General features: G+C 50.9%; 1 long non-coding RNA gene across 1 annotated transcript; it reads left to right on the top strand.

The window, feature by feature from the left end:
• Positions 1-6: 6 nt before the first annotated feature.
• On the top strand, positions 7-787 carry LOC144223483 (uncharacterized). The gene is made up of 2 exons (XR_013332707.1): positions 7-397; positions 491-787. It is a non-coding gene; the product is annotated as an uncharacterized LOC144223483 (long non-coding RNA).
• The last annotated feature ends 11,626 nt before the right edge of the window (positions 788-12,413 follow it).

The following is a 12,413-nucleotide window of genomic DNA, read 5'->3' as shown; positions in this document are numbered from 1 at the left end:
GAGCCGCGGACCTGAGGTCGGCCCGGGCCGCCGAACGCCAAGGTCTCCCTAGGCCCGGGTCTCCCATATAAGCGCCGGGGGCCCGGGAGGAGTCCCCGGTGCTCCTGGCGGTAACACTTCCGTCCATTCATTCATGTATTCCCTGTTCAGCCCACAGACGTTGCCGGAGCGCCCACTCTGGGCCACGCCTATTGCCAGACAGCGGAGAAGACTCCAACGCGCACGTAAGGCGCTTGGCACGGGGGCCTGGCAAATGGGAAGCGCCCAGTAAGTGTCGCCTCTCACACACACGCACGCACCTATGCAGACAAATCAACTTGCGGGTCACTGATTGCAGAAACAGGGAGCCCCCCTACCCGGCCACGCACTTAACCATGTGGTTGGGCCCCCTTTCTAGGTGAGTTGAGTTCTGACAGGTTACTTCTCTTTCTTAAGCTTTTTTTGTTTTCCTCACCTATAAATGAGACTAATATAATTTCTGAACCCATAGGATTTCTGCGAAGATCCTATTAGATGAGTGTGGACAAATTCGCCAACTCTCAAAAACAAGCAAATCAAAAAGAGCAGCTATTGTGATTATTGCTCACAGCCCTTGTCATTGGGCTCGCTTACTCCACAAAGGTACTCGCAGAGGTTACCCTTGCCAGCCCCCATGCTCCGCAGCAGACGTCAACAGTAAGATCCAGAGCGACAGTCTAAGACAGAGGGCCTCACCTTTTCAAAAATGGGATGCCATGAAAAATATGAGGGAGGAAATTGTTCTAAAATAAAAGAGCTAAAAATATAACCAGGTGCAGTGGGTGAATCTTGATGGGATCCTGTGTGTTCGGTAAATATCTTTTGACCTTTGGAGAAATTGGAGTATGGCTTGGAGATAGGTGAGGTCAGTGAATTACTGGTAATTATAATGGCATACTAATGATATTGTGCTCACGTGAGAGAATGTTCTTATTGTTAGACTACGCATCTGAAGGGGCGCCTGGGTGGCTCAGTCGGTTGGGCGTCCGACTCCAGCTCAGGTCACGATCTCACGGTTCGAGGGTTTGAGCCCGCGTTGGGTTCTGTGCTGACAGCTAGCTCAGAGCCTGGAGCCTCCTTCAGATTCTGTGTCTCCCTCTCTCTCTGACTCTCCCCTGCTCACGCTGTCTCTCTCTCTCTCTCTCAGAAAGAAATAAAATAAAACATTAAAATTTTTTTTTAAAAGACTATGCATCTGAAGAATTTAGGGGTCAATGTCAGAATGACTGAAAGTTATTTTTTAATGGTTCAACAAAAAACAGTATATAAAGATGCACAACTATATACGTGGAAGGCAAATGAGGCAAATGCTAACAGTGAGATCAAAGCAGCATCATCAACTTTTCTGTATGTTTGAAAAATTATATAACAAAAACCTGGGGAAGCAATGTAATATGGTATCCATGCTCTGGTTACAACAGCAGAAAAATTCTATCTGCGCCTGGATAAAGACAAAGGTATATGAAAACCCATTGGTGTCTTATGGTGGTGGATATCTGATTTTTATCATAACGCTGTGTGAACAAAAAATAAAAAGTATAATAAATAAGACCTCGTTCTAATTCCCAAACCACTCACAGAGATAATAACACATGATTTCAATACGGGGAGGTAGATGGTAAAGAGAAAATTGCAAAAAGCATCGTGGACCCTACGCTGCTGGGCAGGCCCTGGTCTTTGCAATGAGTTTAGGGGCATCAGAGGGACCCAGAGTCAAGACGGGCCTGAATTTAAATCCTGTCTCACCCACTTCCTGGTTGTGTGAACTTCAGCAGGTTACTTAACCTTTCTGTGAATCTTTCGTAAAAAGGGATATGGTAGGCAAAATAAGGCCAGCCCCCATCCCTTCCCCAAAATATCCACGTCCTAATACCTGGAAGTCTGTGACTACATGACGTCATGTGACAAAAACGATGCGATGAAATTGAGGACCCTGAGAATTAAGGACCTTGAGATGAAGAGATCTTCCTGGATTATCTGGGCGAGACCCTTGTAAGCCCAAGGTCCCTTATAAGGAAAAGAAGGAGGAGGCCAGAGACTCAAACAATCAGGCAGGGGAGTTTGGCAACAGAAGCGGAGTGGGGAGGGAGAGAGAAACTGATCTGAAGACGGCACACCGCTGGCCTTGAAGTTGGAGGAGAGGGTCACAAGCCCAGGAATGCACGCAGTCTCTAGAAGCTAGGAAACGGAAGGAAGCAGATGTTCACCTAGTTCTTCCAGAAGGAACATACGCTCGCCTGCACCTTGATTTTAGTAAATCTTCTGACCTACAGAATTGTAAAATAATCATTTGTAAACCAGTAAATTTGTCATCATTTGTTACAGCAACAATAGGACATTAACACAGGGGATAATACCCGACTTTGCAAGTATGTTGCCACAGACCATGAAAGAATGGCCCATCGTGTTTTGAGAAGGGACCCTATTTCCCCATCTAAATCAGTGGATACATGATTTAGGAGTATCCATTTCGTTCCTACATCCAAGAGGGCAGACTATTCCTATCAGGCCTGTCCTACCTGGAAAATTCTGGAATTCTGATGATATAGAGGAGTTACCATTAGCTGTGTGACCGTGGGCAAGTACCTAACCTCTCTGGATCTCAGTTTCCTCATTGGCAAAATGCGAGAAACAATACCTTGCAGAGATGTAGTGACTAACAAGATCACATATATAAATTGTTTGGTCAAATGTCCGGCAAACATTAAGAGCTCAATAAGTGGTAGAAACCATCATTATCCCCAGACTCCTTGGGAAAGGAAGGTGATGTTTGCGCAGGAAGGATATGGTGCATTTGACTGGATTTATTATTGGTAATGAAATTCAAGGTCTCAAAAAAAATTGGAATTTTGAAAAACATATCCACCATTGTGAGCTGGGAAGCTTCCCAGTACTTAAAGCTTTTTTCTGGTGGGGTTGATGAGGATAGTAACAAAGGAGATTTTTTTAAATGTTTTGTTTCTTTCTGAGAGAGAGAGAGAGACAGCGTGAGCAGGGGAGGGTCAGAAAGAGAAGGAGACACAGAATCTGAAGCAGGCATCAGGATCTGAGCTGTCCGCACAGAGCCTGACATGGGGTTCGAACTCACGAACCGCGAGATCACGACCTGAGCCGAAGTCAGACACTTAACCAACTGAGCCACCCAGGTGCCCAGAGATACATACTTTTTAGGAAAACACCCCTCCCTCCCTTTCCCCACCATGTTCCCTGTGCAAGGCTGGCTTTTCTCCACACACTTCAATCAAAGCAACATATCACAACAGACTGAATTCAGCAGCAGATACGAGAACCCAGCTGTTTCCTTATTAAGCCAGACATTAAAGAGCTTTGCAGAAATCTACCATAATGCCACTCTTCTCACCCAAATTATTTGCTTTGGAAAAGAGTTATTTTCCATTTTAAAAAAATACATTATTTTTATGTTGATGTACAATGAATCTCTGATTAACACATTATTATACTTAGTTTTAATTTATTTTTTAATAGTTTGTTGTTATACTTATTTTTAAATCTCGGTTTTTGTTCCCTTTTTTTTTTTTTGAAAGAGAGAGAGAGAGACAGGATCCCAAACAGACTGACACAGGACTAGATCCCACAAACCGTGAGACCGTGACCTGAGCTGAAATCAGGAATTGGATGCTCAACTGATGGAGGCACCCAGGCGCCCCTCAGTTTTCATGCCTAAATGTAAATAACAAGAGACACATTTTACAAGGGCAGCTCCAACGTACCAGACGGGCTGCCGCTCCCCCTTGCTCATCCGTCCGGAACTTTCTTTCCCCTTGCTCACTTGGGCCTCTGATGGCCGCTGTGTCTGAGTGGAGGTCTCTGGCCGCCTCCATTCCTCCCCTCCTGTAGGCCTGCTTTATTTTCCTCCCCGGCACTCGCCACCAGCCGACAGTCTATGGGAGCATCGTCTCCTCCACTGGGCCCTAAGCTCCAGGCAGCCGGGTGCTCACTGCTGTTCCTCCAGCATCTATAACAGTCCCAGACACTGGACTCAATACACATTTGTTGAATGAATGAATGAATGAATGACCTCATTTAATTCTCGGAAACCCCAGTGAGGTGGATGCTATACGCTGGGCAAACCGAACGAAGTCAAGCGACTTGCCTACACTTGACCTTTCAATAAATGGGGCACATTGCAATGGAAAGCATGGGTTTGTCAGGTGCAGAGGTGGGATCTTATCCGGAAATGGAGCCAAGTGCCATAAAAAGACATTTTTGAGACCACCTGGGAGTGTCAGCGAGGCCTGGAGGACACCGAGGAATCACTTATCAGTAAAGGTGACGGCCGTGCTGGGGTCATGGCTGCTGTGGTCGAACATGCCCCTTCTGGGAGCACCCCATCCCCTGAGGAGATGCGTGCTCAAGTTCGCAGGGGGAACAACGCGGTGTATGAGATTTGTGTTAAAATATTGGAGGCAAGGGGCGCCTGGGTGGCTCAGTCGGTTGAGCGTCCGACTTTGGCTCAGGTCATGATCTCACGGTCCGTGAGTTCGAGCCCCGCGTTGGGCTCTGTGCTGACAGCTCAGAGCCTGGAGCTGCTTCGGATTCTGTGTCTCCCTCTCTGACCCTCCCCCGCTCACACTCTGTCTCTGTCTGTCTCCTTCAAAAATAAATAAACATTTAAAAATATTAAAAAGGAAAAGTTTCCGTGGGACCCCTGAGGAGCCCCTGAACCACGTTTGCCCAACAGAAGGGGCCCGTGTCCCTCAGGGAGAAGCCAAGGGGCTGCTGTAACAGGCCAATCCCGGGACTTGACACACCAGGACTTTGCCCTTTTGCAGCCGTGGAGGCCAGACGTCCGCACTGGCGGCGTGGGCAGGGGCCTCCATCTGGAGACTCAGGGACACTCTGCTCCGGCCTCTCTCCAGCTCCTGATGTGGCCGAGCCTCGGCCTGTGGCTGCGTGGCTCCCCTCCCTGCGCTGTCGTCACACGGCCTCTGCTGCGGGGCATCTCTGTGTCCCTTAAGGAAACCAACACAGAGGACTTTCCATCCGGAGCCCCTAGTTGCGGCTCATGGCACAGGACACGTTCCGTGGCACCTGCTCAGTGCTACACATGGAAGCCGCACTCAGGCCCGGCTACCCTGGGAGCACCCGGGGACCCCCCCCCGGCTACCTCCCGGGGACCCCGCCGGCCACCTCCCAGCCCGGGCCCTCGCAGTGGTGCCTGAGCGGGCCGCTTGCCTTTGTATTTCCCCTCTTGGTCTTGCCTTCTCTCGTTTGGGGTCAGCGGCGCTGATAGAGTGGAAGCAGCCATACAGCCAGCAACCCCCTCCCTCGCTCTCCCTGCGTCCCCCGTGGCCAGGCACTGCCCCAGACGCAGACGCCACCATCACCGGGGGAGAGGCCAGAAAGGAAAGCGATGACACAGTGAGAGGCACCGGTGGCCTGGATCGCACGCTCCACTCCAAGCGCAGGCCGCCCATCAGTGTGGCGGAACCACGGGTTTTCCAGAACGTCCGGCGTGTCCTGTCTGCCTCGGAGGATGGGGCCCGGGATCAGCCCAGAGACGGATGTGCCGGCAACTTCAGTCTCATGAAATGAGCCATTAACCACGGCACCTTCGCATCAGCGGGGAGGTCAAGCGGCAACATTGCCATTTAATGCCCTCCGTTTGCGTCCGGCCACCCCTGAGAGCCCTTCCTTCCCCGCTCAGCCAGGAGTTGCTTAGCTTTCCACGGACTTTCATCGAACTTGGGTTTTTCTTTTCTGCCAGGCAGACAGCTCGGAGGGGAGAAGAAAAAATCTCCAGTCTCCTGCAGCCTATAAACATAAGAATCTCTTCCACTCTACAGGCAAAATTACTCATTATAACAAAACCAAGAGATTTTGGGGGAAAAAAATCCATGACCCCAGCACTCCAGCACAAATACTATGACTTCTCAATTTTTTTTCTTCCTAAGCCTGTTGTTATGATGGAATGGACCAGGGGCACCTGGGTGGCTCAGTCGGTTGACTCTTGGTTTCGGCTCAGATCGTGATCTCACGGTTCGTGGGGTCGAGCCCCACCTTGGGCTCTACTCTGACAGTGCGGAGCCTGCTTGGGATTCTCTCTCTCTCCCTCCCTGTCTGCCCCTCCCCTGCTCACGCTCTGTCTCTCTCTCAAAAATGATTAATAAATATGAAAATTTTTAATAAAAATAAAAATAAATTTAAAAAAACATGGATGGGACAGGAAGCTCTAGAGTGGACTTTGGAGTCTGGCAGGTCTGAGCTCGGCTCGCAGCAGCTGGGGATCTGTGGGCAAACCACTGCTGGAAGTCTCCATTTCTCTTCTCATAGGGTCGGCAGGGTTAAACAAAATCATATCTAACAGCTAAAGCGGAGTAAGCTGAGGATCATAAAGAGCGTCAGCCAAGGCACCGCAAGCAGCCAATACCAGCTGCCCCTGCGAGGGGTGTGGTGGGGCATAGGCGGGTGGAGAGGAGCTCGGTCCAGAAAACACTAGAGGAAGCCACGCAGTGCCTGGAAAGCGGGGCTGGACTGCCACTGAGCCTGACAGAAAGGACGTTGAAGAGACAGCCAGAGACTGGGGGCAGGTCGAATCATGACATCTACCGTGTGCTGAGGGCGGTGTGCTAGGCACTTGGATTACATTTTTTATATGCATCAGCCCACCATTTATTTATGGCTTTATTCATTTGGCAAAACTGCATAGAGCTGCTCCCGTTCGCAAGGATTAATTTAGATGCTGGAGACGGGAGGGAAAGTGACACGGAATGTATCCACTTACTGGCTGTGTACACAGATACGCACATGTTCTGAGCTCATATTGTCAGTGTAGTTTGTTTCCAGAATTTCACCAACACTGAGAACACTGCCATGAGAGGTGTGTTTTTCTTTCTTTTTTATGTCTTTATTTTGAGAGACAGAGAGTGAGCAGGGGAGGGGCAGAGAGAGAGGGAGACACAGAATCTGAAACAGGCTCCAGGCTCTGAGCTGTCAGCACAGAGCCCGACGCGGGGCTTGAACCCACGGACTGTGAGATCATGACTTGAGCCGAAGTCGGACGTTTAACTGACTGAGCCACCCAGGGGCCCCCGACTGAGCCCCCCAGGCACCCCATGAGAGGTCACATGAGAGGAGTCACATCTCCTTCTGACTTTCTTTTTGATCAGGAATTGAATAAGCAATAACTTGGGGGCCGGTGAGCGCATGTCAGCGGCGGGCTCACCCAAGGGTTTCCCGACAGGTGTGACTTCCCCTAAAGGAGGCCACATACTGCTGATGGCACGGAGCAGGAGACTGATGGCCTTTTGTCCCATTGCATGCTGGTCCTCCAAATTCTGCCCCAGTAATTATGATGCGGCCCTGGGGAGCTAAGGTCCATGCACGCCTTGCTTTAGAGCCTCAACACCAGGCATAGCCGCTGACTCGTGGTGAGCGTTCCACTAATACTTAATGAATTAATGAACAATCGGAGCCCCAAGAATATTTGAGCCATAAGCTAGAGTCCCCAGACAGGAAGGCAGCAGCTTTGAGCCTTCAAAACCCACGTTTTCTCCAGGACAGTGATTCTCTTTTTTCTGATCCATGACAGATCGGGTCCTCCAGACATGACAAGGTGACCCCACTAGTTAGCAAGGGAAAGGTTAGCACCTCCCACCTGGGCTGGATGATAGCTACATCCTACCACTCGATCCCACTGCTTGTGTCTCATCCCAACGCAGCAGCCAGAGAGGCTGGTCAAACTCACACTTGAGCCTGTGCCTCCTTTGCTCTGGACTTTCCACTGGCCCCCATCGCTCTGAGTCCAAGTCCATGCAGTGACCTACATGGGTCTCCATGCTCTGGTCCTGAACCCCCATCCTCTCCTTCTCTCCCTGACACCCTCTCTTCTCCAGCACCCTGGCCTCCGTGCTGTTCCTCCTGCCCCAGGACATTAGCACTTGCTCGGCCAGCTGCGTGCAATGTCCTCTCCACATGCCCGTGGCTACTCCCTCACTCTCTCACGATGACTTTCCTGGACATGCCATCTATTTAATTAAGTTATTTTCTTCAATGTATGTCTTACTCCCCAAACCGGAAGCTCCACGAAAGCAGAGACAGTTAGGTTGCGTTCATTCTGAAGTCCTTGGGCTTAGGCCAGCGCCTGTCTCCTAAGTGTTCCTACACCGAGTTTACGATGAATGCACTGATTCAATTGAGCGCTTGGCTAATGAACCCACATGGGGGGGCCCTGAGGGCCAGGACAAGCCACTTTTTTCCTCTGGGGCTTTCTGAGGACGGCCCCAAACCTCTAGGTGCTCTTTGACCTCTGACGGCCGTGACCTCCAAACATCAAGATTTTGACTCTTCAGGGTGGGTCCCAAAACAGGTCTCTTTTTTCCGTTTGAAACGTGCTCTGAAGCGCGCTGGCCTTTACCTCCACCGCGCTCCAGTCACTTCTGAGGATCTCTTCCCGCCTTAACACCCCAGAGCCGTCTGCGTGGCAGATTACAGACGCCGCCAGCTCTGGACACCGTGCGCCGCGGGGCGCCGCCGCTCCCCCCCCTTGAACTCCTGGCCCTGTGACTTGCTTGCCCAACAGAGCGCGGTAGCAGCCACACTGTCAATTCCAAGGCCGAGCCTTTCTCTCAAGTCCTTGGGGTGTGTCCTCATGGAGACCGGCCCCCGTGGTGTAAGAAGCCCAAGTGCCACTGAGAGGTCACGCAGGGGAGCTGGCGGCGGTCCTGCCCCGCCCTGGGCGGGGCTCCCCTCCGCCAGCCAGGTGTGTGAGCCACCGGGGACGTCCCAGCCCGGGTGAGAGCCCGGGTGACCGCAGCCCCAGCTGTTGGCACACGGAGAAAAGAATGGCCCAGCTGAGCCACAGTATCGTGACAGATCATTGGTTTACGCCACGATATTTCAGGCGGTCTGTTAAGCAGTCGAAAAGGATCAAGTGCCCTGGGCTGTTGGGGCTGCGATGACAGCGTCCCTAAAACTGGACGGCGTGTAAACAGCGGGGATGCATTTCCCGCAGTGCCAGGGCCTGAGAAGTCCAAGATGAAGACACGGATTCAGGGGCGCCTGGGGGGCTCAGTCAGTTAAGTGTCCGACTCTTGATTTCAGCCCAGTTCATGATCTCATGGTTTGTGAGGTCAAGTCCCGCATCAGGCTCTATGCTGACAGCCTGAGACTGCTTGGGATTCTCTCTCTGCCCCTCCCCCACTCAAGTTCTCTCTCTCTCTCTCTCTCTCTCTCTCTCTCTCAATAAATAAACAGGGGCACCTGGGTGGCTCAGTCACTTAAGCATCTGACTTGGATTCAGGCCACGATCTCACAGTTTACGAGTTCAAGCCCCGCCTCGGGCTCCGTGCTGACAGCTCGGAGCCNTTTTTACTTATATTTTTAGTTTTTAAAGTAGTTAATTTTTTTTAATTTTTTAATGTTTTATTTAATTCTGAGAGAGAGAGAGAGAGAATGAGCAGGGGAGGGGTAGAGACAGAGGGAGACACAGAATCAGAAGCAGCTCCAGGCTCTGAGCTGTCAGCACAGAGCCCGATGTGGGGCGTGAACTCATGGACCCTGAGATCACAACCTGAGCTGCAATCCACAATCAGACGTATAACTGACTGAGCCACCCAGGGGTCCCAACTTATATTTTTTAAAACAGCGATGCCAGACCCAATCCTCAACCGAGTCAATCAACGTCTCCAGGAGCGGGCGCAGGCGCAGATGTTTTAGGAAGCCCCACCCGCCCCACACCAGCCTAGTACGGAGCCTGGGACAAAAACCGCCACCTGGGCCCTCAGGCCTCGCCCGGCCACACCCGCTGGCCAGCTGCTGGAGGCAACGCAGTCTCTCAGCGCAATCTCTCTCGCAGCTCCCTGGCCTAGGAGTGCCCTTCCCTCTGTCTACAACACCCTTCCCTAATCCCCCCAGGCTAGCAAACGCCTAATGATTCGTTGTGGGCATCTCAGCATCAGCATTATTGGAGCCACACAAGCCTGGGGTTCGGGTAGATGGGGTCTGTCACCTCAACAATCAATTGACTCTGTTTGGAAGGGAGGGAGACAGAGACGGAGGCAGAGGGGCCTGATGACGTGTCTCAAGCTCCTGGGTACCGCCAGCCTGCTAACGGGAGACAACTCACATTTCCAGTGAACTGAGACCCCCCCCATCTTTAAACTTGTGCTACTTTGTGAGGTTTTTTTGTTTCTGTTTTTTGAGAGAGGGAGGGAGAGAGAGAATCCTAAGCAGGCTCCACATTCAGCACAGAGCCCGACGTGGGGCTCGATCCCACTACCCTGGGATCATGACCTGGGCTGAAATCAAGAGTCGGATGCTCAGCTGCCTGAGCCCCCCAGGCGTCCCTAGACTTTGGCTCCTTGGGACTGGGATCTGTCACTTACCACCAAACAGTGCCATAAATACATTGTGGCTATTATTGTGCACTGTATCATTGCAGAAAGCTAAAACCATGACCTCAAGTGACTACGCTGGACGCCACGTCAGAGGTCGCCTTAGTTCAGGAGCGAGCGAGGCGGCAGGACGGGAAATGGGGTTCCGGGGAAGACGAGACAGACTGAGGCTGACAAGGTTAATGAAAGAAAGAACAAAGTTAAAGCCCGACCTAAAAGGGGTAATGACCCTATAAGGGAATAAAGTGCGAACACTTAGGGCTACATTTTCTTCCAGATGTCAATCGTTCTCATCTCTACGGGACAAAAGCCATCAGTAACTTACTGATATTCTACAAGCCTCAATAGTAAAGGGTAAGTCAGACACAATGACCTTTCCCTAGAGCAGCAAACCACCATGGCTCACATGGGTGATCAGATTTTCATTTTAGAAAGATACCTCAGGCATCAACATGTAAACCATTGTGGGGCGGGGGTGGGTAAAGATAGAGAAACACAAAACACAAAAAGAAACACAAAAAGACAAAAGATAGCTTAGAGCCTGTTCTGAATCCCAAGCTGGAGACGCTTGGTGAACTCCTGGATACAGCCATACCTGAAGCTGGAAAGAATTCATAGACTTCCCAATTGAGCCATCAGAACAGGATACTGGAGAGAAGCTAGGCAACAGGAGATAGAATTGGAAGATATTGAGGTAATGGAATCCATCAACTGACCTGCAAGGTGAGAGACAGGCAATGTTGTCCTGTAGCCAATGCAGCCATAGTTTTGATTTATTGGACTGGGTATAAGGGGCAGCCCAGGAGGAGGTGTTTAACTGCAGGCAGAACCTCTCTGATCGCTTCCAATCTGCTGGGAGAGAGAAACATCAGCCAAGGGAATAGCAGTGCTCTTCCCAAGGCGCAGTATACACATCTCGTCTTTCTCTTCATTTCCATCAACACGCTTTGTGAACACTGGAGTGGAAGTTAAGAATACGCCTCGGGGTGCCTGGGTGGCTTAGTCGGTTAAGCGTCCGACTTTCGCTTGGGTCATGATCTCGCGGTTCGTGGGTTCGAGCCCCGCGTCGGGCTCTGTGCTGACTGCCAGCTCAGAGCCTGGAACCTGTTTCAGTCTGACTCCCTCTCTCTCTGACCCTCCCCTGCTCGTGCTCGCGCTGTCTCTCTCTCTCTCTCCTAGAAATAAATAAAAACAACAACAAAAAAAAAGAATATGCCTCAATTGACAGCAGCATCTGAGTTAAATGCTCCTAGGCTTAAACTCTGGCCCTGCCTCCACAACAAGAAATTCACCCATTTTCAGCATTTTCAGTCTCTGCTTCTTCCTCTGTCATCTNAGCACAGAGCCCAACGCGGGGCTCGAACCCACAAACCACGAGATCATGACCTGAGCCGGAGCCAGATGTTTAACTGACTGAGCCACCCAGGCGCCTGTCATCTTGTGATAACCAGGTGACAGGCACGGCACGGCGGTCAGGCATGGACTTGAGACGCCGAATGCAAAGTGCTTCTCACGGTGCCTGGTATACAGTAAGCGTCCCCTCAGAGGCAGGCGTTTAGATGCTCATTCTGGGAACTCCAAACCAACGGACATTTTTTGACTAACTGGCTTGTGGCATGGATTGTTTTTTCCCAATTTGAAATGTTTTTTTTTTTTAATGGAAGTTTAAAAAAATAATAAAAGCATAATTTCCATTTCGTAGGTAAGTTCTATGCAGCGCTTCCTCTGGGATGAGGTAAAAGTGATTTGCGTACAAGATCATATCGCTTCTGTTAACTTCACGGGTGGATTCTGGGGATGGTAGCCTTCCAGCAGAGGGGGAGGGGCGCCCCACGCCTGCCATTGCTGGTCCCCCTATGACCTCAGATAAACGGAAGGATGAATCAGAGGTAGCAGATTGCGGCTCCATCCTACTTTAAAAAATCCAGTCCCTTCTGGGGCGCCTGGGGGGCTCAGTGGGTTAAGCATCCGACTTCGGCTCAGGTTATGATCTCACGGTTTGTGACATCGAGCCCCGTGTCAGGCTCTGTGCTGACAGCT

Source organism: Crocuta crocuta, unplaced genomic scaffold (assembly GCF_008692635.1).
Source record: "Crocuta crocuta isolate KB4526 unplaced genomic scaffold, BGI_CrCroc_1.0 scaffold61, whole genome shotgun sequence".
NCBI lineage: Eukaryota > Metazoa > Chordata > Mammalia > Carnivora > Hyaenidae > Crocuta > Crocuta crocuta.
Note: the sequence above shows the minus strand (reverse complement) of the source record. Positions and strands in the feature narration are given on the sequence as shown.